This window comes from Sminthopsis crassicaudata, chromosome 4 (genome assembly GCF_048593235.1).
Source record: "Sminthopsis crassicaudata isolate SCR6 chromosome 4, ASM4859323v1, whole genome shotgun sequence".
Lineage (NCBI taxonomy): Eukaryota > Metazoa > Chordata > Mammalia > Dasyuromorphia > Dasyuridae > Sminthopsis > Sminthopsis crassicaudata.
In genome coordinates, this window is record NC_133620.1 from 163,514,062 (window position 1) to 163,524,650 (window position 10,589).

Sequence of the window (10,589 nt, forward strand, 5' to 3'; positions counted from 1 at the left end):
GAAGGAGGGGCAGATGGAGAAAGAATCCCAGCGGGGTAGGAGGGGGCGGAGCTCCTGGGAGCCACCTTTCCTTCACCACCCCTTACTCAGACACCCAGGAGGTGCAGTAGCGGGAGCCGCCGCTTGGCGAGGAGTAGGAAAAATGCGTGGCCCCTTTTGGAGCCTGTTCTGAGCCTAGCGTAACTGGCACGACGCTCAGAGCACGCGCACTCTACATTTCACCTAGTGAAAAGGTTTCCCAGCCGCGCAAGGGTGTGGGGCCTGGGGCACGTCGGTAGGGGTGGAGCGGAGCGGATGGTTTTCCAGAGCAGGGTTAGGCTCCCGCTTCACCCTCTCTGTGGGCGCTAAGAGGCTGGGGAGAGCCCTCCGAAAGCCGTTTTTTAAAATGCTAATAATGACCTTAGGGAGGGCCTTGAAAGACATTTGCTCCCAAGAGAGTGGGTCGGGGGATTGGTTCTCTATTAAAGGTGATTAATTGACGAGTCTGGTGTCATTAAAAAAGTGGCCGCTGCAGCTCGGTACAGGCTGTGGAGCTGAATCTTTAGGCTCGAGATCCCGCGGATAAGCATCCTGCTTGGGATCTCCTCCTCCACTCCCGCCCCCACCTCCAAAAGAATCTTCTTGATTAAAGTCACCTAAGCAATGTTGAGATCCTGCTGAGAAGAGCAAGAATCCCGATGAATTTTGATTGGATTCTTGTCCATTCGCTATACAAATAAATTTTAAAATGCTAAACCATCTCCACATTGGGGATGAACATGGCATGTCCATTTTTTGATCCTGTGGCTGCCTTGACAATAGGGACTCTATTGTTCCTTTTTTGGCCCTAAAATTGTATTCTGGATTTTGGCTTGCATTAGAAAACATTTCCTCATCTTCATAATTATATCTGACCCCTTTTAAGTGGGGGTTTCATTAAAGCGAATGGTCATTTCAATTTCAACTTTTTATATTTCAAGATCTGAATAATAATTTCACGAGTTTGACGGAACTTTTTGAGCATGATTTCAGTCTACTTAAGGAGTAGTTGGTCTGAGATTATGTTTTCTCTGTTTTTCACTACTTATATGGCCATTGTTTTCATAATTTATTCATAATTGTTTATTAGCTCCATCTCATTTTTGTAGGTAAGTTTCAATCAGTGTCTGGGGACTTAGCATCTTTCAAACTCTTTTTTGAAAAGTCTTAAGAGATAATTAAAGATCAAAACAAATCATGTTAATTTCCTTTGTTTTTATTCCAAATCTCATAAAAATTTATATAGTTTGATATCTAAAAAGTAAAGGGAACATTTAAGTTTTATTTTTCTAATCAATAAATTAGAAGTTGATTTTGATTAACCAGGAATAATTATACTAATAAGGCAGTCCATTAGGCCTGTTACTAGTAAGCTGTGAAGAAGCTTTGACAGATACAATTGAAGTCTTGTGTTATTGTTATTTTAGGAACATTTATTTGGAGCTGGAAAGGACCTTAGAAGATATCTTTTTATATATGAGAAAACTGAGAAAGATTGTATTTTACTGAGACAGTGTTCTTCCTGACTCCAAGTGCAATACCCTGTTACTAATAATTAAGTAGCAAATGAATTATTTTTTAAGTAAAATCAAGTTTTATAGGGTTTGGATTGAAGTTAAAATTAAGCAAATATTGTTTATATAAGGAAGCATTGGGCTGAGGTTTAGCTAGACTGCAATCATCCAATATTGTGACTGATACAAAGTATGAGTATGTCTCATATCAGATATATTGCACATTATTTGATATGCAATTTCTGAAAGGAAGTAAAGAAAAATCAATTTAATATGATTCTAGAAACATTGAATAGAGGAAAATTGCCATTCAAATTGCCCTGTGAGATCCTGGGGAAGCCACTTAATCTCCCTGTGCCTCATCAAACTCCCTAGGATTCATCTGCCAATTACTACTAATTTCACTTCGACAAAGTCGCCCACCATTAAGAAATCAGTGATCCTTTAAGTATTCTGGATGATTGTAAGAGAAGTCCAAATATAGGAGAAGGCAGCTGAGATTTTGAGCTAATGCTGAATTTATGGATTGAATGGCAATCAGTTCAACAAAACTGTCAGAGTCTTTACAATCACATACATTTAGAGTTGAATGTCATTGAATCTGACCATTCTCAAAACGTGACTTCCATCTACAATATTACTAACAAGTGAAAAGAATGAAGTTGTTAATATAATGCTAAGATTAGAATCTGATAACTTGTTATATCAATAATTTGATTTAAGTAATTAAATGAATGATAATAGGATTTTACGATTCATCAGTATAAGGATATGACTTCTTCATATGCCAACCACATCAATGTTTTAATATTTATGCGTTGCTATGGCCAAAAGTTTATCATTTGATGGCCTATCTGATGAATTTTGCCACATTTAACTCTTTTGATCTTTACATAACAGTTACATGCAGTGTTATCACCAGATTCATCAAGTCTTTGTAGCTTAGTCGTTTCAATGGGTCAGCCATTGAAAACCCAGTTCCCTCCAGACCACAATGAGACTCAAGAGTATGACATGGGAATGTTTTCTTAATAAGAAAAAGTAGGGAAATATGAAGGTCTTGATAAAATAATGTAAAAAATAATGTAAAAAAAAAGAGCCATAGACAAAAAAAACAAAAACAAAAACATATCTTGTGTGTGTGTGTGTGTGTGTGTGTGTGTGTGTGTGTGTGTGTTTGTAGGTTGGATATGGACCCCTTCTTAGAAAAAGTTTAAATGCATAAAATAAAATATATAGGATTACAAAGGAAACCAATCCTGTTGAAATAATATTCCCCCCATTGAAATTCACAAATCCCCAGAACTATAATCTAATCTCAGACACCATTGGTATCTATAGACTTTATGATTAAGAACTTGTTTTAGGCAAAATAATTTTCTATTTTGACCGTCTGAAGAATTTCCCAAGAAAATAGTGTCACAAAATATTAGAATTGGAAATAAATTTAGAAGTCACATAATCCAAATATTTAATTTTATGATTATATTTATAAAATTTATTTTTTATATTATAATTTATAAGAGACTCAAAGAACTTAAAAAGGACACTGAATTTGGAATGCAGTTATTCGTGAATCTGCCATGTACATTTCTCTGAACCATGGCTTCTTTTTTTATAAAATAAATGGTCATGATTTAAATGATCTCTAAATTTCCTTTTAACAGTAAATCCTGTGATGCCAAGTGACTTGTTCAGATTCCAGTGAGTTATAGGTTTGATCATACAGTGTTTGATAGTTGAAGGTAACTACAGAGGTTTTCTAGTTCAATATATATCAAAATAGGTAACCCAAGACAAAACACCCTCACTGATTGGCCTTCTAATTCCTACTTAAATATTCTAGTGATAGGAAACATCTCCTGCTGTGGTCTATTCCATTTCTGAATAGCTTTATTTGCTATGAATTTTTTCCTTATATTTAGTGAAAATTTCACTCTACTCAACTTCCACCCACTTCTAATTCTGCCTAATGGGGCCATGCAGATGTTGTCTAAACCTTCTTTCTCAGGTCAAACTGTCAAATCCTTGATAACAATCATCCTGTTCCTCCTTACAACTCTACAAGTTAAACATCTTTAGAAACATCAACTAAATTGAAAGTTTTTTAGGCCACCTCCCTTCCCACCTTGATTGCCTTCCTTTAGATGTGCTCTTGCTTGTCAATATCCTCTCTGAAATGTGGCATCCAAAGCAAAATACAATACTATAGGCATGGTTTAACCAGTACAGCAGGATTATCATCTCCCCTTTCCTTGCAAATAGACATTAAGCTGTAGTTAATGCAGCCCAAGACATAATTAGCTTTGTTGACTAGTATATCACATACAGACATATTGAACTTGCTGCCTACCAAAACCCCTAGTATCCCTGAGTATGACTATTATTTATTATCAGTATTGCAATTTTAAAAAATTATTTTATAATTTAAAAAGTTATTTTATGTCTTTTGCTTTTTTTTATATTGCCTCATTTCCAAATATATCCATTCCCTATTTCTTACTCAGAGAATTACCTTTTGTAATAAATATTTTAAAAGATAAAAAAGCACTCAAGCAAAACTAATATATCAATGGTTTCTGATAGAGCATGTAATGATGCTTCATGTTCATAGTTCTCCATGATTCTCACAATCTCTGTGACTCCCCAGACCACAATTCTTTTTTCCTGACTACTACTTCATTATGTGTGTTTTTTCATCTTAATCACTGAAAGTAGATAGGGATTTCTTGCTTTTGTATTCATACCCAACATCTAGAACAGTGCTTGACATATGATAAGCACTTTAAAATATTCCCTTATCTTTTATTTGCTCTTTGTTACAAAGAATTATTCGAATGGAGGGGAAGTTTGGGGAACTCATTTGGAAATGACAAAATATGTTTAAAGGGCATTATTAAAATTTTAATTCCTTCCTTCATTTATTGAGTTTTCTGTCTATTCGTATCAATCGCTTCAATCTATTAACCTAGGAAGGAATACTAGAAGGGTCCATGACATAACAAAGATGGTTGTTTTTCAGTTGGGTCTGACTCTTTATAATCTCCTTTGTGGTCACTATAGTAGTTTACCATTTCCTTGTCCTGCTTATTTTACAGATGAGAAAATTAAGGCAAATAGAATAAAGTGACTTGCTCAGGGTCATACAGCTAGTAAAATACCTGACACTAGATTTGAAATTAGATATTCTTGATTCCAGACCCAGTATACTATCCAGTTGGCCACTCAGCTGAACTTCTACATGGTCCTTTTTTAAATGTCTTATTGAAGTAACTTTTGTGCTGTTGGAATTTTATTCATGAAATAATTTCCTTCTTACTAACCCAAATTTCCTTAAGGATTATAGGCTGATGATTTCTTCTTTGCACTTGAAAAATAGGCTTTCTAAATATAGGGCAAATATTAATCTATGTGTTACTTTTACTATCTTATATTTATAGATGAGGAAAGTAAGCAGGCACTATTACTATAATTGAGCAAATTCTGTGGATAAGGAAAATAATTGTGTATTTAATAAATACAAGCTGGAGGAGATATGCTTAAATGGAAGTATATTCAAAAAAAAAAAAAGAGAAAAGAAAAAATACCTGGAGATTTTAGTAGGATATATGCCCAGTAACCTACAAAATTATATGGCAATCAATCAGTTCACAAACAAGTATTGGCATAGGCTACTGGTAGAATGTGCCAGGCACTATAAAGTAGTGGAGACATAAAGATAAGTAAGAATAGTCTCTGCTTCAAGAAGCTCATAATTTAATGAGAAAACATACTAATAACTTTTAACAAATAATATACAAGGTAAGTTAGAGATTATCTGGGAAGGAAAACACCAGCATTAAAGAAAATTAAGAAAAAACTTGCAAAAGGGAGAACTTTTTAGTTTGTCCATTCTCTTTTTTTTTTTTTTATTATATATATATATATATATATATTTTATAATATTATCCCTTGTATTCATTTTTCCAATTTACCCCCCCTCCCTCTATTCCCTCCCCCCGACGACAGGCAATACCATACATTTTACATGTGTTACAATATAGTCTAGGTACAATACATGTGTGCGAATATCATTTTCTTGTTGCACAATAAACATTAGAATCCGAAGGTACATGCAACCTGGGCAGACAGATATTAGTGCTAACAATTTTCATTCCCCTCCCAGTGTTTCTTCTCTGGGTGCAGCTACCCCTGTCCATCATTGATCAACTGGAAGTGAGTTGGATCTTCTTTATGTTGAAGATTTCCACTTCCATCAGAATACATCCCCATACAGTATTGTTGTTGAAGTGTACAGTGATCTTCTGGTTCTGCTCATTTCACTCAGCATCAGTTGATTTAAGTCTCTCCAGGCCTCTCTATATTCCTCCTGCTGGTCATTTCTTACCGAGCAATAATATTCCATAACCTTCATATACCACAATTTACCCAACAATTCTCCAACTGATGGACATCCATTCATCTTCCAGTTTCTAGCTACAACAAAAAGAGCTGCCACAAACATTTTGGCACATATATGTCTCTTTCCGCTCTTTAGTATTTCTTTGGGATATAATCCCAGTAGTAGCGCTGCTGGGTCAAAGGGTATGCACAGTTTGATAACTTTTTGGGCATAATTCCAGATTGCTCTCCAGAATGGCTGGATTCTTTCACAACTCCACCAGCAATGTATTAGTGTCCCAATTTCCCCACATCCCCTCCAACATTTGTCATTATTTGTTCCTGTCATCTTAGCCAATCTGACAGGTGTGTAGTGGTATCTCAGAGTGGTCTTAATTTGCATTTCTCTGATCAGTAGTGATTTGGAACACTCTTTCATGTGAGTGGATATAGTTTCAATTTCTTCCTCTGAGAATTGTCTGTTCATATCCTTTGACCATTTATCAATTGGAGAATGGTTCGGTTTCTTATAAATTATGGTCAGTTCTCTATATATTTTGGAAATGAGACCTTTGTCAGAACCTTTGTTTTTAAAAATATTTTCCCAATTTGTTACTTCCCTTCTAATCTTGTTTGCATTAGTATTATTTGTACAGAAACTTTTTAGTTTGATGTAATCAAAATCTTCTATTTTGTGATCAATAATGATCTCTAGTTCTCCTCTGGTCATAAATTCCTTCCTCCTCCACAAGTCTGAGAGGTAGATTATCCTCTGTTCCTCTAATCTATTTATTATCTCCCTCTTTATGCCTAAATCATGGACCCATTTTGATCTTATCTTGGTATATGGTGTTAAGTGTGGATCCATATCTAATTTCTGCCATACTAATTTCCAGTTTTCCCAACAGTTTTTTCCGAATAATGAATTTTTATCCCTAATGTTGGAATCTTTGGGTTTGTCAAAGATTAGATTGCTATAGATGTACCCTTTTTTGTCCTTTGTATCTAATCTGTTCCACTGATCTACCGGTCTATTTCTTAGCCAATACCAAATGGTTTTGGTGACTGCTGCTATATAATATAGCTTTAGATCAGGTACACTTAGACCACCTTCCTCTGAGTTTTTTTTCATTAGTTCCCTTGCAATTCTTGACCTTTTATTCTTCCATATGAATTTTGTTGTTATTTTTTCTAGGTCATTAAAATAGTTTCTTGGGAGTCTGATTGGTATAGCACTAAATAAATAGATTAGTTTGGGGAGTATTGTCATCTTTATTATATTCGCTCGGCCTATCCAAGAGCACTGAATGTCTTTCCAATTATTTAAATCTGATTTTATTTTTGTGGCAAGTGTTTTGTAATTTTTCTCATATAATTCCTGACTTTTCTTTGGTAGATGGATTCCCAAATATTTTATACTCTCAACATTTGTTTGGAATGGAATTTCTCATTGTATCTCTTGCTGTTGCATTTTGTTAGTGATATATAAAAATGCCGAGGAAGTTTGTCCATTCTCAAAGAGGACTATGAATATCAGGAAGTTGATGCCATGACTAGCAAGTGAATTGGATGTAAGTGAGGGAGAGATTTAGAAAGTCACCGGCTTCACTCTCTCCTCCAAAACCTTCTAGATCCAGAGGCAAGATATGGATCAGGACAACTGGAGATAGCCCTTGGAAGAACTTGAAGGAAGCAGAGGTGAGGAGGAAGAGTCTAGAGATGTAATATCTTATATGAGGAATAGTAAGGAGACCAATGTCAATGGATCAAAGAGTGTGTACTGGATTTATGAAGAGTAAAACTGGGAAGGGCAGCAGAAACCAGACTATAAAGAGACCAAGTTATTTGGTTTTAAAAGTCAAGTAGAGGATGTTATATTTTAATCTGGTAGTGATAGGGAGCCATTGGAGTTTATTGAATAAGGAAGTGACAGGGTCAGATCTATGCTTTAGGAAACTCAATTTGTGATTGTTGTCTTTTATTGTCAAAGAAGTTTGGAAGAGGGGAGGGCTGGGGGAAAAGATAAATTTAGTTAAGGTCATGTTGCATTTAAGATATCAATGGGCCATTCAAGTTGAGATATCCAATAGGCATTTGGAGACAGAGACTAGAAGTACAATGAGACATGAAAATCAACTTCATAGAAATAATAATTCTATGGGAGCTGATGAGCTCAACATGCAAAATAGTATAGGGGAAGAAGTGAAAGGGGTTCAGGGAAGAATCTTGAAGGACAAGAAACCTTTCCCAACCCCATTTTAATTCTACAGTCTTCCATCTTTTAATTATTTCCTTTTTAGTTTTTATATAGATTGTATATATTTGTTTATTATCTCTGCCATTAGCCTCTGTTCTATTAGAAGTCAGGAATTGTTTTTTCCTCCCTTTTTTATTTCTAGAGCTTTGCTTAGTACAGTACTGTCACATAGTAGATATTTAATGTTTATTGATTGACAAATGATTAGTGGGTGTGACCTGCATGAATATCCAGCAAAGGAAGAGTAATCTTATGGGTGAGTGAAGAGGATGACCAATAATGTTACAGGCTATAGAGAGGTCAAGGTTAAAAATTGAGAAAATACCATTATTTGGCAATTAAAAGATCATTGGTAACTTGGGAGAAAGCAATTTCAGTTGAATGGTGAAGTTGGAAGCCAGACTGAAAGATTTGGAAGAGAATGAGAAGGGAAGTAGAGTATGTATATTTCAAATTTATAGATTATTGACTAGATTATAAATGGTCTTCTCAAGACTTTAGCCTCAAAAGAGAGAAGAAATGCAGAATGATAACTGGTAGAAATGGATAGATCAAGTATGGTTTTCTGGGGATGGGGGAAACATAGGAGTGTTAACAATTATAATGTTCAGGCTAATGTCTCAGAGACAGACTGTGTAAGAGGCAATAAAGACTGTCATAGTCTGATCCAGTCTCCTCCAGCAGTTTGCCAGTCTGACTTATCTGACTTCCTGTCCCCAGTTCTTATATACTGTATTACAATTACATCATTACCGCATACTGAATATGTGTGAACTAGAAAACTATTAACATCACCCTGCTAAGTACTAAGTATATGTAAACTAGATAACCAATGTCTTATCAATTCCTCTGAGTTAACACCTTGTTTTAAGTATACTTCTTTCAAGTATATTTCTCAAGAGTTCTGGCTATCTATACACAATCATCAGGGAAGCAGTAGACATGGAGAGATTGCAGATTAATAAGAAAGTGGGGAAGTTGCAGGGGAGAATTTGTAGAAGCTGGAATGTAATAGAATTAGTTGTGCATGTAGAAGGGTTAACCAAGGCAAGAAGAGGGACTGCCTCCTCATATGAGATAGGGATAAAGGGCGACTTATTAGCCAAAGGAATCTAAGTGATATGAGATAAGGAGAGGAGAGTAGGAAGCTCAATTGTTTTAGTGGAAATATGAGATAAGCTTAGCTGAGTGAGAAGAAGGGAGAATTATGACAGTTTTAGGGAGGGGTAGTGGGTCAATGAGGAAAGTGCAAAAAGATTGCTTTGTGGATGAGTTTATAGAGCAATTTGTAGTAGACTCCCCAAAACTAATGTAGTCTTAAGAAAATCTCCAGAAAGAAGTTGAAAGGCTTGCTTTTTATAAATTTTAGTTATTAACTTTATATTTATGCAGCATATTTTTTAACTGTACTTACTGTTTATACCATTAGAATATAAATTCAGTATGTTTCTGTGTTTCTTATACTTTTATTCTATGTTCTTGTACTTTCAAAATCTAATATAGTTCCTGGTAAATTAATAAATACTATTGATGGATTATGCACTATCTAGTCCCCTTCATCACTTCTCTTTCTTAGTATCCCTAGTTTCTTTCAAGATTCAGCTCAAGTTCCATCTTTTACAGGAAGCTTTTCTTTTTTTTTTTTTTCAAAGATTAGCTTTTATTTTATTTTTTATTATAGCTTTTTATTTACAAGATATATGCATGTGTAATTTTTCAGCATTGACAATTGCAAAACCTTTTGTTTCAACTTTTCCCCTCCTTCCCCCCACCCTTTCCCCAGATGGCAGGTTGACATCAATACATGTTACATATGTTAAAGTATAAATTAAATACAATATATGTATACATGTCCAAACAGTTATTTTGCTGTACAAAAAGAATGGGGCTTTGAAATAGTGTACAATTAGCCTGTGAAGGAAATCAGAAATGCAGGCAGACAAAATTAGAGGGATTGGGAATTCTATGTAGTGGTTCATAGTCATCTCCCAGATTTCTTTAGCTGGGTGTAGCTAGTTCAGTTCATTACTGCTCTATTGGAACTTATTTGGTTCAACTCATTGTTGAAAATGGCCACGTCCATCAGAATTGAACATCAATTGAAGTATATAATAATCTCCTGGTCCTGCTCATTTCACTCAGCGTCAGTTCATGTAAGTCTCTCCAGGCCTTTCTGAAATCATCCTGCTGGTCATTTTTTATAGAACAATAATATCAGGAAGTTTTTCTTGATCCCCTAGAGGCTATCCATCTCCCCTCCACCAAATTACTATATATCTTTTATGTATATACTTATCTATACTTCTGGAATCACAAATCTTGGGCTGTAAGAGATCTCAGATGCCATCTGGTCTAATCCTTTCATTTAACAGACAAAAAAACTGAGGCCAAGGGAAGAAGAGATTTGTTTAGAGAAAAGA